This window comes from Ambystoma mexicanum, chromosome 6p, assembly GCF_040938575.1.
Source record: "Ambystoma mexicanum isolate Mex_15411 chromosome 6p, UKY_AmexF1_1, whole genome shotgun sequence".
NCBI classification, from domain to species: Eukaryota; Metazoa; Chordata; class Amphibia; order Caudata; family Ambystomatidae; genus Ambystoma; species Ambystoma mexicanum.
Genome location: NC_090935.1, coordinates 428,332,243 through 428,355,115, shown reverse-complemented (window position 1 = coordinate 428,355,115; position 22,873 = coordinate 428,332,243).

Below are 22,873 nucleotides of genomic sequence, written 5' to 3'. Positions count from 1 at the left end.
CAAAGAGGTTGTACCGAGAGTGTCGACTTCAATAGACCATCCTTTGAAATCTACAAAAATATCTGCAGCACCTATAATTCAAAAATTGAAGAAGGGCAGAAAGAAAGAACTACGATGGAAGAAACAACAGCAACTGTCGACGGGAACTCTCAATAGTTGGCTATTGAGGGAGACCACCCCCAAGACTGTAATCCATGAGGAAGCAGGGGCCAATATTGAAAACTAGGAGTGTGAGAGTGTAGAGGATGCATTGCCTCCATGTACATCTACCTATATGCACAGAAAATCTGTGGGTGCACCAAAGGCCCTGAGTTATGAGAAGGATATGCCTATAAGTACGGTGCGGAAGGTGCCTATGGACAATTTTACAATTGGCGCATTAGCTTAAATCATTATAGGGAAGGCACTGAACTGTTAGTTGCAAATTATTCACCAAAATTCCGTCACTTAGGATCCTGAACTCAACTGATTTTGACTTTGTTGAACCCTTGGTTAAAGAGCATAGTAATCTGACTAGGATTCACTGTTTTCTTCCAGCACCAGCAGCACTGACACATGCTCCTGCTCATGGTGAATCATTAGCACATTTAGGCTATGATTTAGAAAGGGAACCGGATAGCAGGAAGCTAGTTGCATGCTGTAGTCACTGCAAGCAGCCATCAAGTGATGTGACCAGAGCAATACCTACAGAAATAAAGGGAAATAAGGCAAACCATGGGTATGATAATGTGAAGGGCTGGAACTGGTTGAAAAGTCTGATACTTGGGGAAGAGTCCATTAATGGCTGATTATTAAAAGTGGGCCTCTTAGAATACTAGGGATCACTCCCACTATGTGGGAATTGGTAATTTGCTGAGTTGGCTACTTGATCATCATGTATTTATGCTTCAGGAAACCTGATTGACGGCTCCTTTTGTTTGTTCCGGGGAGGAGGGTGTTGTTTGGAGGTAGGCATGGTCTTAGTTCTGCTCTGGTTTCCCCTACAGATGTCTTTGGAAATGTATTGGTGGTGGATATTGCTATTGAGACCAGTGTTGGGTTAAATAGACTGTTGGTTATGACTCTATATGACCCTCCTGCCGGTGCAAAAACCGAAGATATATTTGACTATGTAGATCAAACTATTATGAGGTGGGGATGTTCTGCTAAGACTGATATGATACTACTGGGAGGGGATTACAATGCCTGCTGTGGCAAGACCTCTTTGTGAGCGACTTACCCCCACATATTGGTTAACAACAGTCTGATCTTGAAGGAGCCTAATAACAGGGATGGGTCAGATTGCTACATGAATGGGAGCAAATCATTCTAAAAGGCAGGACTAGGAGTGATATCCTGGTTAAACCCACGTGGCAGGTGGGGAATAAGTGGGCATCTCTGGATTATTTTTCTGCAAATAATCCGCTGCTGGAGCGGGTTTGTGACCTATACGTATGTCCCAATATGGCTAGTGACGATGCCCAATTGAGTTTGCGCTTGAAATGGGAGACGTTGTGTGAAGAATATGGGGGGCTGGAGCACTGAGGTAAATTAGGCTGCAACCCGTTTGGGCTGGTCCCAAATGAACATAACTAAGGTCCGAAACGCACTTAGGGACATGTTAATTACTGGTCCAGCTGTATTGAGGCAGTATTCTGGGGATGAAATTGAAGCATGGCTTTCTCAAACTGCCCATCGGGTTGGGCAAATTGGCAGGAGGAGTTCTGTAGCCTTTGAAAAGAAGAGGACGGGTCTGTTTGATCCTTAAATATAGGCAGCGAAATGGGTAATCGGCTGAGTTATCCGACAAATTAAGACATTTGGGGTAAACGGGGGTAGTATCCTTGTAGAGATAAAAAAGGCCAAAAAGAATTACTCAACTTGGCTAAAAATAAGGAAGGTGGTTGGTCCGACCACCCAGTGGGAGAACCTATTATATGCAGTGCAAATTCAGTGCCCAAGAACAATGTGGAGAGTGCGCACTATGGCACAGGGCCCGGGAGATTCTAAAATGTTGAACCCTATCATTGAGACCTGCTGGAAGGGGTATATTGAGCAATACATGTTTAAAATTTCCAATATACCAGTAATTGTATTAAAAGAGGTTCAGGTGTGGCCCATGCAGTTCAGTGTGGAGGGACTGCGGTTAAGAATAAAGAATTTACAAAATTCTAGAGCCCCAGGACCCAATGATCTGTCTACTGCAGTTCTTAAAGGCAATCCAGGGAGTTGAGCCATTCTCCTGGGAATGTTATTTACCAAGTTATGTGCAATCCGGAAATACCCTAATCGTGGAAGTCGGTAATACTGATCCCTGTCTGTAAAGCGGGGATCGGTTAGCTCCAGACAACCACAGAATGCTATCACTGCTGGATGTTTCCGACAAGGTGTTGGCATCCTGTGTTCTGGACTTGCTACAAGAATGGGTTGATTTATTTTGCATCCGTTCCAGACAGGATTCAGCCCTAGGTCCAACACAGCTCACAACATTAGAAGGTTAGATACTTTGGTACTTTGATTGGTCGCACGGTAAATCCTGTGTTGTAAATTACATTTGTTGACTTCAGGTCGGCTTTTGATGCGGTCAGTCGTAATTTGCTGAGGGTTAAGTTGGAGGGACTTAGGTGTCCAGGGTGGTTGCTTCAAATCTTAATGGAATTACATACACAGAGCTTGGCGAGAATAAGACTGGGTGCTAATGGGCTGTTATCAGGCCATATCGAAATAAATAATGGTGTTCGGCAGGGGTGCACATTGGCCTGCTCGCTCTTCAATCTGATTGTTGCAGAAAAAGATAGGAATTACACTGGTAGCCGCAATGCTGTTCGCGGACGATTTGGTTTTGTTTGACTAAACCTTTCGGGGCATGAAAGCGCAGTTGAATGAACTGAGCAGGTATGCAGAGGCTAAAGAATTGTCAATCAACCTGGAAAAACTGTATGCTGATCTCCTCTAAAAAAGTCAACAATCCGGTAAAATGAGAACGATGCTGGGGGTGATTGAATATGCAGATACATTAAGGTATCTCGTGCTTGATACCACCAATCGTTCTCACTGCGAGTTCATTATAGACACCAAGATTAGGAAAGCTAAGCAGGTTACTGCATTGGTGTGCAGATTTGCGTGGCAATACACAGGTTTCTCAATGGCTGGGATACTCGTGCTATACAAACAGTGGTATTTGTCTGCGCTTCTTTACAGATTGGAAGCACTCGCGTGTAGGGATCTAAGCTGCTTTACCAGACTGGAGGGACTTTTTTGGCGTAGAATTATGGTGCTGCCCCTATCCACTCCTATGGAATACTTGAGATTAGAACTGGGCCTCATCTCACTAAAAGGCATGGCCTTGAAAAGGAGAGGTGAGCTACTTATTAAATCCCACTGTTAGCCATGATGGGAGTTCTTACAGAAAAGAACTGGCAGTAAAAAGAGGCCCCTTCACGAAAGTGAATAGTGAATTATTTGAGACCCTACACTGGTGTCCTGGCTTTGAGCGGGAAAAGCCCTTTGAGGTGTTGAGCGGCACACTTTCTAGAAGAGTGGAAAGGTTGGATTGGGGTAACAATTATGTCCATCTTGCTAAATTACATGGCTATCCTCTGGTGGCTATGGTGACTCATGCTTTTATGAAGCCCCAGCGGTATATAGTGAAGTGCCTGGATTCAAAGGAGCTTAGGTTGTGACTCTTAACGCACACAAACCAATTGCCTCTGCGTGCCTCAAATGGGGTGTGATTGAAATTGCCTAGTCAGTCAAAGTTCTGTAGAATATACCTGGTAACGGAAATAAAGAGACAGTGAAACATATGTTCACTGAGTGTCCCAGATTGGGTTTGCTGTATATGGTAACTCTGTGTAGGCTGGTCCATGATCTTGACTCTATTAAATCACAAGAGTTTTGGCACTATTGCCTTAACACAAACTCTGCAGCTCCTCACATTCCACTTTATCGTGTCTGGTTACACTTAAAAAAACCTTACATGTAGGATTGGTATTGTCAATGGTATGTTAGATTGGACTGGTATAGGGTGATTAAGAAGTTATGGTCACGGTAGGTCCACTCTTTATCAACTTTTTATCCGTTTTATCAGCGTGTGCCAGCTTTAATAGCTGTATTACTGGTGGTGTATTAGAGCTAGACTGTATAAGTATATTATAAATGTTGTTATATTGATGGAATGTAGTGAATCATGAATCTATGATTTTATATATGTAAGTGTAAAGTTTGAATTCAAACTGTATCACATTAAATAAATAAAATGGTTCCAAAATAGGGGTAATTTGGGCTATTTTAGGAGTATGAGAGACAATGGTCCAGATTCACAAAAAGCAGTTCAAATGAAAGGACCACCGAAAATGCGCTCATTTCATTTGCACTTCTTTCAGAAATGCTCATGTCACCTTACTCACAAAGGTGAGCTTAGCATTTCTGCAGTGAATGGATTGCAAGCAAAGATGTGCTGTCCATCACCCTTGCTCCTGGCACTAACGCATGACAAGCGCCCAGCTGCTGGGAATGCATTTCACCAGGACGGCTGTTAAAGGGCCTCGGTGAGATGACAGATACAAAAAAGCATTTCCATCCCCGTTTGAGAGAAGGCAATGCTAGTGCTTATATATTGCCCTGTAATGATTTGAGCTCGCCCTGAGCCTGTTTCAAAAAGCACAGGGGGATGATCCTCCTTTCTGGGCACTTTATGCTGCATTGCATTTGCGAATTTAAGATGCCCTAATTTATTTGCCCATTTTGAATTGGGCTGCTACTTTTTATGGCACAAGTAAGGTGATGCAATAAAAATTGTTTTGAAAATCGTCCCAATGCGTGCAGAAGGTGTTTTGTAGCAGATGCAGCTTGCGAGTTGTAAAGTCAGAAGCTCCAGTGCAAAGAGCATTGTAGTAGTCCAGTTTGCATCAACTATAACTCTAGATACATTGATGTAATATGCTTCCGATGGTAGTGGTCTAATCTGTATAAGGAGCATTAGATGATAACTAGTGGAGAGCAGCACATTTTTGGTTCGTGGGATAATGAACAGTGTGGGATCAAGTATGATGCATACAGTTTTGAACAACTTTGTTAAAGGAACGCTATGGTTCAGTTGCACTAATAGAAACCTATGTAATTCAGTGAAAAGCTTTGTTCAAGGGACGTTATGGTTACAAGTAAAACCGAAACCCCCCAGAAATTCGCCAGTTATGCTAAGCTAAGCAACCATAACTGCCCGCACCACTGTGCACTGCTAGCACTAACACCCAGGGCATCAAAGATGATATCACAAATATCACAAATGTCATTTATCACATCACTGATGACATCACATATTAAATTAATTGTGATAAAAAGTTCCTACAAGGGGTTGTGCTTACAATGTTGGTAGCAAGATATCAGGGGTGATTAGGGGACCTATCATGAAGTACTTTATGTGTTAAAGAATGACTCATCATTTGTGATGTTATCTTTGATGTCCTGTATGTTAGTGTTAGCAGTGCATGGTGATGGCACGAGTTATGGTTGTTTACCATAACTGATGAATTTTTAGGGTTTTTCAGTTTTACTTGTTTGTTTGTTTGTTTATTATTTGTAATGCGCAATCCATACCCCAGGGTAACGGTGCGCAGCATTTACAAGAGATTGCAAAGCTTAGTTACGACAAAAGAACAAAATACATCAGAATATGCAATATACCATAACATCAGGAATATATACAAATGTACAGGCGGGCATCATTAGGTGCAATAAAGATGAGTCTGAGAGGATTAGGTGGCTAGCTGTAGTGGGGGGCCTACGTTTTCAGCCATGAGATGACCTTCGCTCGGAAGTTCTGATAGTGCAGGTCCATTCTGAAGGGTGGTGGGAGGGAGTTCCACAGTTGTGATACTTTGACTGGGAAACTGTTACCGCCTATGGTGGAGCGTTTAACATTTGGGACAGAGAGGCAGTCTTTATATGGTATTCTTGTTGGTCTCAGAGTGGTCTGTCTATGGAATCTGTCGATAAGCTAGATAGGGGCGTCATTGTTGAGTGATTTGTGTGTAAGTGAGGCAGTCTTGAGAAGGATTTTGTTATTGACAGTAAGCCAGTTACTCTGTTGACTATATGCTAAAATATGCTCTCTTCTAGTTATGCCTAGAGCCGCCCTAAGAGCGTTTGGAGTTTGGAGTTTACTGGTAATGGCTTTGGTAGACCCAAGATAGAGAGCGTTGCAGTAGTCCAGGAGGGAAAGTATGAGGGCTCTGGCCAGGGTCAAGCAGCTAGAGTCGGACAGGAAGGGTTTGGCTGCACGGATCAATTTACAGGTGTAGGCCGATGATGAGGCTAGGGATTTCACCTGTCTGTGGAAGGAGAGGGTGGAGTCCAGGTAGAAACCTAGGGTTTTAATCTCTTGTCCCACCATAATGCAGTTGCCATCAACCATAAAGGAGCAGTAGTCAGAGCCAAGTTTCTTCAGGCTAGTGGTAGTGCCTAGAATTATGAGTGTAGTTTTATCATCATTCAAGCATAGTCCATGTTTGGACATCCATGCCTGGATGATGATGTACACTCTATTCACCAAGGCCAAATCCTTTCCATAATCTCCAGAAAGTGGAAGGAGGATCTGGGTATCATCTGCATAATTCGTGTAGGTGATACCGAGATGATCCAAATCATCGAAAAGGGGCTTGGTAAATATGTTTTACAGGGTGGGGGAGATGCAAGAGCTCTGTGGCACGCCACAAGTAATGGGAATGGGGTCTGCTGCAGCTGTAGGTGAAAAGACCCTTATTGTTCTGCCGCTGATCCATGTAATGGCCTCAGCAGATAAATGGGCTGATGTATGTAAGTGGGAGCATAAGATGGAGTGGTCGACCAGTTTGAAAGCTGCGGAGAGGTCTAATAGGAGGCGTAGGGAAGCTTGGCCATTATCTCTCAGCTTGTTGATCTGGGCTTTAAGGTCGATGAGGGCAGTCTCGGTTCCATGTTGGGGACAGAAGCCTGATTGCCTGGCTCCGAGTAGGTGGTGTTCTTCCAAATACTTCTGAATTTGCACGTATGCGACCTTGTCCAATATTTTTAAGAGAAAATGCACGGTCGTTATAGGCTTATAGTTTGTAGGTATGGCTGGGTCGAGTGTAGGCTTTTTTAGTAATGGCAACACCCAGGATTGATTTAGGTTAGTGGGGATGGAGCCAGTTGAGATTAATTTCATGATGAACGGGGAGAGGTCACGGGCCGCATCTTTAATGAGCTGTGCAGGGCACAGATCGCCCTGACAACTGGACGGTTTTAGTGACAGGATAATCTTTTCAACTTCAAGTACAGTGACTTTAGAAAATTTAAAGCGAGTATTTTCACTAGAGGTGGGCTTCTCAGGTGATTTAGATGTGGGAATGTCATTCAGGGAGGCTTTTTTTACAGGAGATTTTATTTTGCAGTGTAATAATCTTGTTAGCTTAGGCCTTTTGAATTTCTGAGCACCAGTTTTTATCTTTGATACAGGTATCCGGTGGTGCAATAGGAGTTTCTACTTCTTTCAGGATAGTGAATAATTCCTCCATGTTAGAGTTGGCTTGGTCTATGCGGGAGTGGAAGGAGGATCGTTTGGTCAGGTAGATTTATTTTTTGTAGCGAGTTGCTAGTTTGGTTAGTTTAAGTTTGTTGGGTGCTATAGGGTATTTTTTTCAGGTGGCTTCACAGTTTCTTTTTTGCTGTCTGAGATTTTTGAGGAATGGTGTGTACCAGTTGTTCAGGTGAGTGTCGGTGGGCCCTTGCTAGTAGGTGGGGCTGGGGGTCGGTTAGTAGAGAGAGTGAATGATACCAAATAGTGGTCGGTCCATACTAGAGGTGAGATGTCAGTGATATTAGCTCGGCAATTGTAGTCAGCCACCCAGTCAAGTATTCTACCTTTAACGTGTGTGGGTTCCGTGCATCTTTGGGTGAATCCTAAATCGGAGAGAGTACTAAGTGTAGAATTGGCACTTGTAACCATAACGTACCTTAACAAAGTTTTTTCACTGAATTTCATACATTTTTATTGGTGCAACTTAACGATAACATCCCTTTAACAACGTTTTTGTCACTGAATGTCATGGGTCTTTACCAGTGAACCCTAATTTGCTACAACTTCCTAATATCATACTTACCCCTAATATAGCAGCATTTTCAGCTGATCTAGAAAGTTTCAACTTAAAACTGTCCCATTCCCCATCTCCAAGCAACATTTTTAACACTTCCATGAACTTTTGCGAACATCTGATGTCATTGCGGACTTTCCAGACAGTGTCACGTGACCATGTGTGCGCAGCATGATGACTTCATCGCGAATGGGTCGGTGCTTTGTGAACAGTTCAAAACTGCATTTTCAGCTGATCTAGGAAGTTTCAAGCTGAAGCTTTACCCTTGCACAGCTCCAAGACCTATTCTTACTGTTTTTCTCATCTGCAATCCAGGATAGAGCACATGCTTGGAAGGATATTAGCACAACTGCTATTTAACTTCAAAAATGGCATCAGCCACAGTCTTTCCTCCTCCCCAGGAGCCACCAACACCACAACAAGCTGCCAGGCCTGGACAAATGAAAAATTGCAATGATGCAGAAAAGAATCAAGAGGACCAGGAAGATGAGATAGAGGAAATGCCTACCCCCAGCACCCAGCGAGAATCATGGGTGTGGCGGTTCTTTGCCACCATTGGGGGTGTACCAAAGACTAAGGCTACCAAGGTGAAATGCACTCAGTGCAAAGTTGGCAGTACTTATACGGGTTCACCTCCATGTGCCGCCACACCAAATCCAACCACTGGGATGCTCTGAGAAAGGTTGTTCCTTTCTCAGGAAGCAGTAGGCTGTCTTTCTGTACCTCATCTTCTTCAAGCAATACTGACACTTCCGGAGGGGCTCAAAATCCCACCAGCTACCTTGCAAGTCATGAAAGAGGCTGTTGATCCATATCTGTCCAAGACAACAGTACTCTGTATATACTGCAACACCACTCTGCAGGGGGGTGCTGTTTTGCAGTGGTATTGAGGCTATAATCAAGGAGCATGAGAAACCCTGCCCCTACCTTCGTTTTAACAAATGCCCAACATTTTCCCTTGTCCACATGCCCCTCCATATCTGTGGTTGGTGCCCCTTGCCTCATTTCCCTCCCCCACCATACTTTCTCTCCTATCCTGCAAAAAAAATAAGATTCTAAATTAAAAAACACTGCAAAAAAAGTTTTGTTTAGGAACCAACTTTCATAGTTAAAAAAAAGAATTAAAAAATAAGTGTATAGACTCCATCCACTTTACATTTTGCAGTAAAGTAGTTGGACTAAATAAGATTCTCCAACATTTCCATTAACATTTTCTACTAGGCAAATGCTAATAATTGACAATTGTATAATAGAGAAAAAGAAAAAAGCACTTAAACACATTTCTGTCCCAAATACTTTTCTCTAGCATACAATAAGGACCATAATCCATGGACCTTCATGACTATCCGCAGTCTCCACAGTCCCCTTTCCAGGCCATGCATCATTAAAAAACCTGGATTGCACGTGCACACCATCGCACAAGATAGCCCTTCTTCCCTTTCTACTGTTATGTTTGTAACACTCCTCATTGCCTGCTTTCGAACAGTCACACATCTATCCACCAGTCACTTCCAAAAACTCTACATATAACCTTGTCAACATATTAAACTTTCACACACCAACTGCCACTTAACAATGTTCTAGAAATCTTTTGTATCAGCCTTTCCCTTGTTTATCCCAAAATATTGTACACACTGCTGCTATAAATGCACACATGCATTGGGCAGTAAGAGAAGTGCATGAATGGAATGGGGAGTAGGGATATTGCAAAGTGCAGATAGGAACCCAGAAGGAAAGTTCCAAGAGATGCCAAGGTGGGAAGCCACTGGCTAACTGCTTTGGCAGAGGAGACCCAAGTGTGGGGCAAACAGCCGTCATGTGGTAGACTCACAAGGGCAGTGCTGAAGGGGGAAGGGGGTGTACTGGTGTCAACTAGATATAGGGCCTGGAACCTGTGAGGTTCATGAGGGACCAGGCCACCCGTCTCAGAATTAGCAGGGACGGGATTAAGTGAAACATGAAGAGAAAAGCAGAGTTTCCAGAGTTGTCTGGAACTTAAGGAAGTCCAGCTCAAGCATGAAAGGAACAGGAATTTTGTTCCAAAGAGAGGCACCGGCCGAAGAGAAAGACATGCCTCCCGCTCTCTGTTTCAAAAAGCATTTGACAAGCAGACAATTGGATTTAGAGGAGCGGAGGGCTCTAGCAGGGGAGTATTTAAGGAGACAAAGTTGGAGATAGTGTAGTCACATGCCCCACAAAGCCTTGTCAATGATACAGTGGATTTTGATTCACATCCTTGCAAAGACCAGGAGCCAATGTACACATTTTAGGGCTGCAGTGATACAATCCCTGGGCTTGAGGCCAAGCTAACCCTCTTGCTTTTTCCACCATCCAAGACTGCCTATCTGCTATCCAGTCCTGGTGCACTTCTAATAATCTCTACCTGCAACGCCATCAAACTGAGATCTTGCTTATTGGGAACACTGCACCCACCTTCTTCGCCTCACTCTGGCCATCCTCTATGGGCTCACCCCTTCTCCTTCATCCAAATCCAAAAACCTTGGAGTCATCTTTGACTCCTCTCTACCCTTCCTCCTTCACATGCAGGACATTGCCAAGAAGTCCAACTTTCAACTCTTCCTACTCAAAGTGTAAGTGATTTCAATCCAGCACTCCAACTAAGTCAATGCCTAGTATGGTATGCCCTTATTTATATATTTTTATGTCAAAAGTTCTTTTAATTCTGGATGATGTACCCTTACATAACGCCCCTCTCTTTGAATCCCCCGGTCTCACTGAACCAAGAAATAGGTCTGTTTTGAAAATTAAAAGATTTATTTGAAGAATTGAACAATATATCGATTACACTTTTATGAATATGAATAATATCTGAATATCACACTTACGAATATGAAAAATGATCAGCAATGGGTAATATTACAATATATTTTTTTTGTTTTTATTTACTTTGTTTATAATTGCTTTAGCAAATTTTTACAAAACTGTTGCTGCTCGTTCCAGAAGAGCCACATAAAAGGGAGAAAACCTGAAGGAAGGGAAGACTGGGCCAAGGCAGGCAGACAAACAGGGCAGACTTTAGGTCGACCGAGCATGCACCCAGTTTATCATTCTAGAGAGCGTTCCGCCTCAGGTGTCTTTATAGGACACCCTCTCTCATCGGGGTCTTGGTGAGAGGTTACTGTTGAGGAGCGAAGGGTGATCATGTGGAAAGCCGTCTCTAAGATGTTTACAGTGGCTATGGTCCATCTCGTTTTCTCCCCTGACATTAGCCTGTTCCACCATGTTGAATCTTCCTCTTCTAGGTATCCCAAATAATCTGTACGAAGGTTAGACAGGTATGTGGCTCTTACGATTCTTAGCTCCGGGCAGTTGAGGAGAAGGTGTTTTATTGTTTCTGCGTCGGAGGATTCTGTGCAGAGCCGACAGGTGTTGATGTTTGATTGCATCCTGATTGCCATGATTTCGCGCGTCGGGAGGAGATTGAAACGCGCTCTCATATATAGTTTTCTTAGTTGTTGGTTAGAGAATTTGGTACAATATGGGATGGGTTCCTTCAGTTTGTTGAAGTTGGGTGGCAGGTCTTTAGTCAGCTTGTTAGTTTGTGCTTTGGCCAACGTCCCGATCCAGTCTTGCACCTCAAGTTTCACTTTAACTCTTTCGGGATTCGTTTTTAGATCCTCTTCTGTGCAAGCAATGACAACAAGCTTTTCTCTGAGCCTGTCCATCCATTTGTTCAGGATAGTTAGTTTCCGGTTTGTTATTTCCTCGTCTATGATCTTATATACAGACGAACTGTCTGGCATTAAGATGTTTCTGAGCAGTTGCATTGCGTTCTGGGTCACAGTCGCTTCAAGTGAGAGCAGCCCTAATTCTCTTCTGATAATGTCCATTGAGGTTGCATTTGGCAGTCCAAGGACCGTCTTCCAAATCAGGCTCTCTAATTTCCGCCAGATGTCATTTGGCATAGTTAGAGTTGCCCCCATGCCGTACGTTAAGGTTGGCACCACTTTCCCTTTATAAAAAAGATATCGCTGGAATTAAGGAGAATTTGCCATATTTTCTGTCGATAGTTTTCATCTGGGCAGCGAGATTTTTTGCTTTTCCCCATAGCACGCTTTGCATCATGGCTTCTTTTGCTGAGTGATCGATATGCACTCCTAAATATTTGAAGCTAGACACCACTTCAATTTCAACTTTGTCCAGTGCCCAAGAGAATCGTGCTTTGGTCTTCTTTGCTCTTTTTCCCAGGATCACTATTTTGGTTTTAGATTTATTTATTTTCAGGTTGTTCTGTTCCATATATTTCGCCAAGTTTGCAAGTTGGCGTTGAAGGCCGATTTGTGTCTGGTCTAATAATATCAAATCATCAGCGTATAGAAGGCGCAATATGTTTTCCTTGCCCATCTTTGGAGGAAACGCTTTGACTGATTGTGCTGATTCTTTCCTATCCCCCAAGAAAGCGATGAATAGCGCCGATGCCAGTGGGCAACCCTGCTTCACTCTTCGCTCTACTGGTATCTCTCGTGACAGTAGGCCTTGATTGTTTAAGCAAATTCTTAGTTTCGTGTTGCTGTGTAGAGCCATCACGGGGTCCACTAATTCCATTGGGCAGTGCCATTTTTTCAATTTACTCCACAGCATTTGCCTGTCCACTCTGTCAAAGGCCTGGGATAGGTCTACAAATGCCAGAAACGCAGTTGGTGTGCCCTGCTTGACCTTTGCTTTTAACAGATTAAGCATTAAGATGTTGACTGACGTACTCCCTTTCTTCAGGAAACCCATTTGAAAAGGGTCGTGTGCCGGGGAGGTTCTGGCCCAGTTCCGGAAGTGATTCAGGAGGAGAGTAGCGAAAACTTTACCTATTATGTCCAGGAGGGCAATGGGTCTATAGTTGCCTGGATCTTCTCTATTTCCTTGCTTGAAGATCGGGACCACCACAGCGTTGGAATGGATCTTGTCTGACCACACCGGGCGAAGATTGTACTGATAAAGATGGTCCATTGGTCAGGGTTTTGTTTTAAGTCAATGTTGCACAAGCCATCCGGCCCAGGGGCTCTAGATTTCTTTAATTTAAGGATGGCGCCCTTTATATCGTCTCGCAAGGATAGATCGATCCAGGTAGATACGGCCGATCTTTCAATTGTCGGGGCGTGAGGTAAAGGAGCCCTAAATAGGTTTTCAAAGAATGTCGCCCACACGTTTCCGGTGACTGAATTTGCGATTTGATTTATCGTCTTCTTAGCTGGTTTTTTTATGAGCGTCCAGAAGTTGCCGTTTTTTTTTTAGCTTAATGCCTGGAGCATTTCCTCAGCGTCATTCTAGAGCATTTCATGTCTGTGGGTTCGGATCCAGAATTTGTATTTTGCATTTTCTTGTCTCCATTTGTTCCAGGCCGCCAGTGATTTATCATTTTTAATCTGTCTCCTCAGTTTTCTCACTGATCTCTTTCTTTCCGTGACCAGTTTGTCGAACGTATGGAGATTTTGATGCACCATTCGGATATTTCCTGGCCTCTTCGTCCTGTATTGAAGAAGAAAGGGTAAATAGTCTGGGCTTTGGATCTTGTCCCCTTGCGACAAGTTACCTATTTTGTACTTTTCGGTGATGCATTCTATATTTGTCGTAGTCAGACGTAAACGAGTTTGTTGGTTATTTGATTCGATGGAGTGGCTGTAATAGACATTTGGGGATCGTCGGGTTTTCCATTTTATCGCCAACAGATTATGATCGCTTTCTTGGGTTTTGGTTACTGCGCCACTAAACCGTGGGAAATGAAGAAATAGTCGATGTTTGCACTGGAATCCCCCCGTTCCCATGTTGGAGTGCTAATATTCCAGGGTTTGAGTGCTGACACATTATGTAGGTTTCTCGCTTTCATCAGCATCATCCATGCCACTACCCTATGTTCCCCTGGGGTTTTTGGCTTCTTCTCCCCAATCTCTATTTCGTTGCTGCACTTTGCATTAAGGTCACCACAGATTATTATGTGTGTATCTGGATCCTCGACAATGATGTTGTCAATTGTTTTTGTGATTTGGTTGCAGATTCTGATGTGGATGATTTTTCTGGGTTCCAGTATATTGTAATGAGGGCTAGTTTTTCTTTGATACTTTGCTTACCTCTTCCATCTTCCTGGGCCCATATCGTTGCAACTGCCAGTATGCCGTATGATTTGGTTATTGTTTTTATGATGGAGATTCCTGGGCCCGCCTTTATTGCTATCAGTAACCCTGCGGAAGGCCAACCAAACAGGCCTTTTGAAGCCGGAGAGAAGGCTATCTCGAATCCGTCTAAAGATGGTTTTTCTGTCAACCAATGTTCCTGGAGACAGAGAATGTCAAACTCCCCCAAATCTTGGTTTTCAGGGTTCGTCAAGTGCTTATGACCTCTTGTGTTCCACAAGGCCATTGAGATCAATTTTTCGGGTATCAATCGTCGGAGGGGGTATAGCTCTAGTCCCACCTCCCGTTGTTGGATCAACAATCTCTTTAATCAATTAGGAGTAGAAATAGGAAGAATAATGTAGCAGAGAATAACTTTGCATGGGTTGAATGAAATGCAGTGATATGAAAGAATGCAACACAGAAATAAACTTGATATGAATTTAACCAAAGACAAGGTGATCACTCTTTCCCCCTGTTATTATTCACTTCCCCCAATATGCAATATGAATAGATGGAATGAGGGCACATAGGTATCAGGAATAACAATCAACAATTGCAATTTCAATCCTGATTCCCCCAGCAAGCTTAGAGAAAACATTAATGATTTAAACAGGTCAATTGCTTTTAAACATTGTTTGAATTGAATTGGAAAATGCTAAAATTGACTTTAATTTGCTAAATAGGATTCAGAACTATTGAGAGTGGCTTTGGATTGGTTCAGGTCAACACTAGCAATGATTGTAGAATGATTAGCAGATGGAAAACGAAATTCAGAAGTTGAAAGCAAGAAATAGCTGTTTTTATATGGAATGAAAATGAGTCAAATGCAAATTCGCAACAACTTTTCCGCGTGCGAGAAACACGATTACGGAAGAACTATAAGGAATTGGAATGTCGTTTTGGGTTTGTTTGAAAGCTGAGGATGTTAGCTTCAAAATGATATTTACATTTCTAGGACGTACGGTTCAAACGTTACAGAGGTTTTAGTGAAGGTAGATTTTTCTCAAAAGAGTCAAGATTTCAAAAATGAAAGATGCGCTTTAAAGATTAGGAACCAAGATGGACTTATACTCAGGGGCTATGAAAGTGCAAGATACCAATGGGACAGCCACCAGAACAGGGCGCCTTCCGCTCTGACTTCTGTTCACCAGGACACTTGACTTACATCAGAAAAATATCAGCGCACAGATGATTATCACTACAATTATCACAGACTATATAATGAGAAGAATTCAGGATGGACACAAGAATCTATAATGCAGTTCTGGATAGGTTGAAATGGATTGAATATGATTATTTTAATCTAAGAGATGACTATGGACAGTTCTATACTAAATACTCACTACTATGGCTCTGGAATGGAATGGGCCCATCAAAGATCTGGTCAAGGGTTTGGCTGGGATTCGCTCGCCACCGGACAGGTCTCAGGCGCTTGGTTCTGCTCTCAGCAAGGCCCTCTGGTCGGCATGGCCTGTTGGACTGGATCTGACGGGTTCTGGGTTACAGGTCTGCTGGATTGATCTGGATCTGGGTTAATGGCCAGAAGCAGCAAAACAGCTCAGCCAGGCTGTTGAACGGGTTAGGCCCCTGGAAATGTAGGGGTTAAAATCAGGTTGCTAGATTTTAAAGGCCCACTGAGAAGGGTTCAGCTTTTTGGGTTAGGCCTGTGCTTCAGGGTTCTGGTGTCTGGTTCTGGAGTCTGGTTCTGGAGTCTGGTGCTGGAGTCTGGATCTAGGTTCTGGAGTCTGGATCTTCCTGCAGGGTGCTATGCCAGTGGATCAGCTGATGAGTGTGTGTGTGTGTGTGTGTGGGTCCTCAACTGTCCCTATTTATCAATTTTCCAAAGTAGGTGGGGAGACTGGTTGTCTATGCCCAACCCTCTAAGGATCTGATAGGTCAAAGAATTCCCCCTCTCCTGGTTTGAGAAAGGAACAGTGTGTCATGATGTGTCCTGATGTGTCATGTTTATGGTTTAGGGAGAAAACCTCCCCTTTGTCTCTGTACAGAATATCTTATTTTTCATAAAAAACATATTTACCTTATGCACAACTTGTTGATAATACATATACATATCACCAATTGCCTAAGGTACGTTTCTGTCCAAATCTTATCTTCCTACGAGTTTTGGTTCATAAATGACAGTTTTTTGTGCTTTTGGTTGGTTACACATTTTCGGATCTGTACAATTTTTTACACACACATGCACATACCCTCTGAGCATATTCCTGTAATTGTTCATGTTCCTAGCATAATCACAATAGCTACAATATTAAAAATGTTGTGGTTCAGTCTCAGAACATCGCACAGATTCCAGATTAGTTTTAAACTGTGAGCACATTTTTCATTTTAATACCCTATATATCCCATGTTTTTATCAGTTCCGTACAATTTGCTATATGTCTTTTTCTAAAACATACAGTTACTTTAGTTTCAAATCCACATTTTCAGTCTGCCCGCCTCCCAGGCTCGGCTGAGTCAGAGAGTCACATGCTCTTCTTTCTGCCAGGGCAGCTAGTGTCAGTCACACCCGAATTAGCATTTTCCTTCAGCGCAAGGGAGTCCTTTGTCTACACTCAGAACAACATTCCAGAGTGCCCCTCTCGGTTCCTTTCACACCAGCCTGCCAGTTCCTTAGCAGAGAGCAGGGGGAAGATTCCTTTGTTGGGTAAAAGGGTGTGGAATGTCTTTGAAGCTCAGTGTGGGAAACTTTAACTTTTAAACACAATGGCCCTCATCACAAGGTTGGTGCTCCGGTAAGAACGGCAATGGTAAGGCAATACCGGCATCCATTACCGGGCCGGTGTATCATGACCCTAGATGCCGTTGCTACCAGCATCGGCAAGGACCCGCCGTAGCCGTGCACCACCCTACCAGCATGCGGGCACGCGCGCAGATGGGGAGGCCTTAATACCGGCATCCCGCAAAGAAGGGGACACCACGAGTCGCATGTACAAGTACATATCGACATCGAGATGACGGTAAGAAGGGCCACCATGATGCTGCCAATACCGGCATCGCAGTCCACCCGTAAACAGCAAACTGCTGTGTAACCAAGTGCCACAAGTGCACACAATCAGCACAGGTGGAGGCAATGGAGTCAGGGTCAGCACAAAAGGAGCACACCCACACACCACACCCCCTTCCAAGCCAAAATGCTACCACTTGTACTTGCCATACTGGGCCCGGAGGACATGCCTGCACTGCTACTCCTTGAGCAGGAAGTACAACAGGAAACACAGAGGAGACGCAGGAGGAGAAGGAGGGTGAGACATGCCCAGCAAATCCCACCAGTGCAGGCAGTCGCTCCCCACAGACAGCCAAGAATATCATGTATAAGGGCCAATCCATTTGACTTAACCCCAGCACAGATCCACACCCTGTACCGCCTGGACAGAGACACCATCATCAACATAGTGGAATTAATACAGGAGGACTTGGTCAGCCTGATCAACATCCGCACAGCCATACCCCCTTTGCTGAAGGTGGCATCTGTGCACTACTTCCTGGCAACAGGCACTTACCAACACACAGTGGGCCAAATGCATGGCATGTCCCAATCATGCTTCTCTGTCGTGTTAAACCAAGTGCTGGATGCATTACTGAAGCACGCAAGTGCCCACATATCCTTACCAAGGACACCACAGGATGCAAATGCCACCAAAATAGCATTCCATGCACTGGCAGGCATGCCCAATGTAATTGGTGCCCTCGACTGTACCCATGTAGAGTTGGTATTCCCACATGCCGTGGAGGCGGTGTACCGCAATCGGAAGCTATACCATTCAATCAATGTGCAGATGGTGTGTGATGACAGCCAGATAATAACACATTGCTGTGCCAGATACCCAGGATCCACGCATGATGCCATGGTGCTGCGGAACTCCTCACTACCCCGCTACATGGAAGGAGACGTAGTACGAAGTGACTGGCTGTTGGGTGAGTCTGCCCTCTGGGCCATGGGGGATGATGGATTGGGGGAGTACATGCATATGCAAGGGGAATGCCCTCTGGGCCATGGGGGCTGATGGATTGGGGGGAATGGAAGTTACTTAAGTCATCGGCCGACACACAGCCCTCACATTTGCATGCAAAATGCCCCTAGCCAAGACATACATTGGGTGGCCTGGTGGTTTGAAAGCCTAGGACCCTAGGTCGTGTATGTCACACAAGGCTCCCTCCATGGATTGCCATGCACTGTACAGGGCTGACAGTCATGTGGATGTGGCTGCCACTGACTAGATTGTGCATATGAACTTAAATGATGTACAGGCTGACACTTGAGCATCATCCTCACACATACCTCCTTCTGCTCCCATGTAGGTGATGCTGGATATCCTCTGAAGCCGTGGCTACTCACCCCTATCAGGAACCCGCAGAACAGGCATGAGGAGGACTTCAATCGTACACATACACGTACACGTGTGGTCATTGAGCAGACGTTTGGCCTTTTGAAGGCACGTTTTCGATGCATCAGCAGGTCGGGAGGGGCACTCATATACGGGCCTGAGAAGGTGGGCAAGATCATCACGGCATGTGCAATGCTGCATAACATGTGCATCCGGCGGATGCATAACATGTGCACCCTGCCACCTGTTGTGGAGCTGCCACCACCTGGTGAAGTAGAAGGAGAGGAAGGAGTAGAAGTAGGACATAGGCCAGGACACGAAACACGTGAGGGTCGCACAGTTCGCCAAATGGTCATAGACCAATCATTCTGATGTACTTTGATGCAGAGGGTGCAATGTGTTATGAACTGTGGCCACTGGGTGTGTGGGCACATGTGCACGAATCATCATGAAGCAATAAATTGACATACAAAAAATTCAGCAATGTCCACTCATGTGATGTTTGCTACACAACTGGTGTATTTGTGAGAAATTTAGTACAACATGATTCAACAATCCATGCCCCCACCACCCCTCCAACTCCCCCCACCCTACTCCCATGGCCCCAAACAACCCAGTACTACACACTACACCCACCACCACCCTCCACCTCCCCCACCCTACTCCCATGGCCCCAAACAACCCAGTACTGCACACTACACCCACCACCACCCTCCACCTCCCCCACCCTATTCCCATGGCCCCAAACAACCCAGTACTACACACTCCACCAACCACCACCCTCCATCCACCCCCTAACACCCAGAGTCAAATATGGCACAACATGTGTCTGGATGTATACCCAAAGACAATCTGCAGGGTGGCCCTGCTACTGTTGAGCCCCCTTCGGAGGTGGGGGTTGGATCTCTGAGCGGTGGGAACTCCGCAGGGACATGCGCACGGGGCTGGTCTGCCTCGAGGTTGATGGCGTGGGTGATGCGGATGACCCAGATGGTTGTGATTCCAGGGGCCAGGTTTGCCGTTGGTCCATGCTGTCAGCAATCCTGGTGAGGATCTGACCCAAAGCATTGAAACCATCACACACTTGCTGTGCATTTGAGTTAATGGCCTGGATTACGGCCGCAGTGCTGTCCTCGATGAAAGGGCGTGTTGTCTCCCCTTCAGCAAGGTACTGCTGCACATAGCCTTGCTTCGCCTCCTGACGGGCCTCCATCCTGGAGAGACGTCCCTCAAGGTCCCGTATGGCAGTGTGGGTTGGGGTCGGTGGGTGATGTGGTGGCACAGCAGGGATCATGGAGCTGTGCATGGCTGGAGACCACTCTCCATGGCTGCCCTGGTTGGATGAGTCCCGCCGAGGTGTTACCTGTGGGGTGGCCTGCGGGCTTGGTGTGTGCACTACAGGCTCTGAGTGGACAAGTCCTGCATCGCCCTCATTGTCCGGCTCAGCTCCCTCATCGACACTATGATCTGCCGATGCAGCCATCTCCCCAATTGTGCTGGCAACAGCAGACTGTGTGCCTTCCTCCATGCCTGCTGTGTCCTCAGCCAGTGTGGATGGTGTGACCATGGGTGGAGGGGCAGGTGTCTGCTCGTCCTGTGTTGTTGTCTGTGTGGCTGTATTGGCACCAGTTGTTGACCTGCTTCCCGCTTGGCCCATCCTTGGTCCACTTGAGGTTGATGGTCGTGTGCCATCAGCTTGCCTCCTAGGCCTTTTGGCTTCTGTTGTGCATTGTGCACTCCCATGTGCTTCATCACTGTCTGCACCCGTACCTGTGGGGGACAGAGAGTGGCAGGGCATCAGTGATTGTGGCGCTTGCATTATGCATGCATTATTATCTAGGCATGTGGCGCCATCTGATCAGTTGCATTCCTGCCTTTGTAGGGGACTGTGTAAATGCAATGTTGGTGGGTGCATTTTGAAAGCATAGTCGTGCTCAAAGTATGCCATGTTGGCTGCTGTTGGGCCTTGATGTGTGTTGTGAGTGTCGTCCTGGGTGACACATGCCCGTAATATGTGTATCGGGTGTGTATTTGCGTATGGGCACAACATGCATTGGGATGGGATAGTGGTGGACCCGGCATGTGTATCTGGATTTGTGTAGGTGTGCATGATGGGCAATGTATCAGCTGACGTTGCTGCCACATTTGGGGGACGATGAATTTGATTAGTTATCGTGTTTTTGTAGGGACACTCACCTTCATCTGCCGATGTTGGCACGCCAAACTCTGCTCCACCAACTCCTTCGATTGACGCCACGTCTATGAAAGAGCTGCAGGTCTCCTCCCATCTGGCCAATTTCAGTGGTGAGTTTGGTCCTCCTCCTGTTGCCAGACCCTGGCTCCGATTGGCCGACAATAGGTGCCGGACTCTCAGCCTGATGTCGTCCCACCGTTTTTTACAATCACACACTGTGCGTGTGGTGGTGCCGACTGCACATACTTTCTGGGCAACTTCTTCCCAGATGGCCTTCTTCTTTAGCTGGGCTGGATGCCTGAGGTCGTTGCAGAACACCACTTCAGCATTTGACACTAGGGTGTCGGCTAACATGTTGAGCTCATCGTCTGTGAAACATGGTTTGCGCAGGCGGGCCGTGCCTTTCCGGGTGGCCTTCGACATGTTGTCCGTGGTGTGCTAGGAGTTGTGGTGTAGAAGGTCCTGTAAGTGGAAGGATGGCAATGGATTGTGTTTTTGAAGATGGCCGCCATGGCATTTCCTTTTCCGGCGCGATGACGTTACTTCCGGGTCCGGTATTGACGCACCCGTTATTAGCACTATGTTCATAACGGTAGCGCTATTTAGGGGTTGCCGAGGGCGGAGGCGTTCTGTGAGTATTGATCGATGCCGCTATCTGGGGGTTTGAGGGTCATTAACGGCATGCCGGTACGGCCGTTACCGGCATGCAGGGGTGCGCATGCCTGCGCACTCTTGATCGCCTGCTATTTTCCGGTTGGTGCCAAGCCGGAGATGTTGTTACCGCCATGCCTGTACGGGCTGATTTTTAGCGCCAACCTTGTGATGAGGGCCAATGTCTGAAATTGTCTTGTCCTAAAATATAAATTACATTTTTAACAAATACATCAACCAATTTCTTAATTCAAGCCTTTTTAAAATATAGTTTTGAATTGTATCCACCTCTTAGGCTTCCGATAGCAAATCTTTCTTTGGCATATTTAGTTTTTGAGACACAAGTTTCACCTGTCAGCTTTAGAGATTGCCAGCGTCTGACAGAGGCGAGTAACAGTATTGCACCCATTTTCAACATAATTTTCGAAGCAAACAATCTTCAATGTGGATTTTCTTCTGATAAGTGTACTTCTGTGGACATTGTATTTATGTGGATTCTTGAAGTAGAATGATGTTTAACACCCAACAAGGAGGTTGGGTCTTTTGGGTGGTTTGTGAGCCATGATTTTTGCTTTGTGGGCAGCCAAGTGATGGGTTTTGGCAGTGGTCTCTGTGTTACCCCTGACATAGGCAAAAGTGGATGACGGCCTATTTTTCAGATTTTTACTGCGCACTTTTGGGTGATTTTTAGCAAGCATCATGCTTTCCGGTGCCCATTCTTATGTTCCTGAGGCAAGCAATGCACAGTAATGTTGCAGGGCCTGGACTAGTGGGTTGAAACATCCCACGAGCGGAATTTTCCATGTTCTCACTTTCCCACAGAAGCTCAATGTTACCAGAGCTATTTTTCTCTACAGACTTGACTACTTTAACAGCCTACTCTTGAATCTACCCTCTTCCTCTCTACGACCCCTCCAGCTAATCTACAATAGGGCAGCAAGACTTATCCTTGGCCTCAAGCCCAGGGATCGCATCTCTGCCCTAAAAACTCTCCACTGGCTCCCGGTTGCTGCATGGATTGAATTGAAATCCTGCTGCATAATCCACAAGACTGTCTGAGGCTGGGGTCCATGCTATCTGCAACTTTCTATCACTACATATTCTCCTTCTAGACCTCAACGCTCCCCAGGTACCATCTCTCCCACTGCACACACAAATCGCCTTCAAGTCTTGCTGCATTATCTATAAGGCAGTCAGCCTGAAGTCGCCCGGGTACCTCCCAGAAAATCTCCAGGCGGACAGCGCACCACCAGTAGTATGGACACATGCAGACTTGATATCCTCTGATGAAAAAAAAAAAGAACCAGAAAAACAAGCTTTCTCTGCCTATGCCCCAAGTGCCCCAAGACTATGGAACATCCTCCCCATCAGCATCAAACTCACCCCACTCTCCTACAATTGAGAAAAGAACTCAAGACCCACCTCGTCAAGGAGTCTCTCCACCTCAACACCTAGGCTATCACGTCA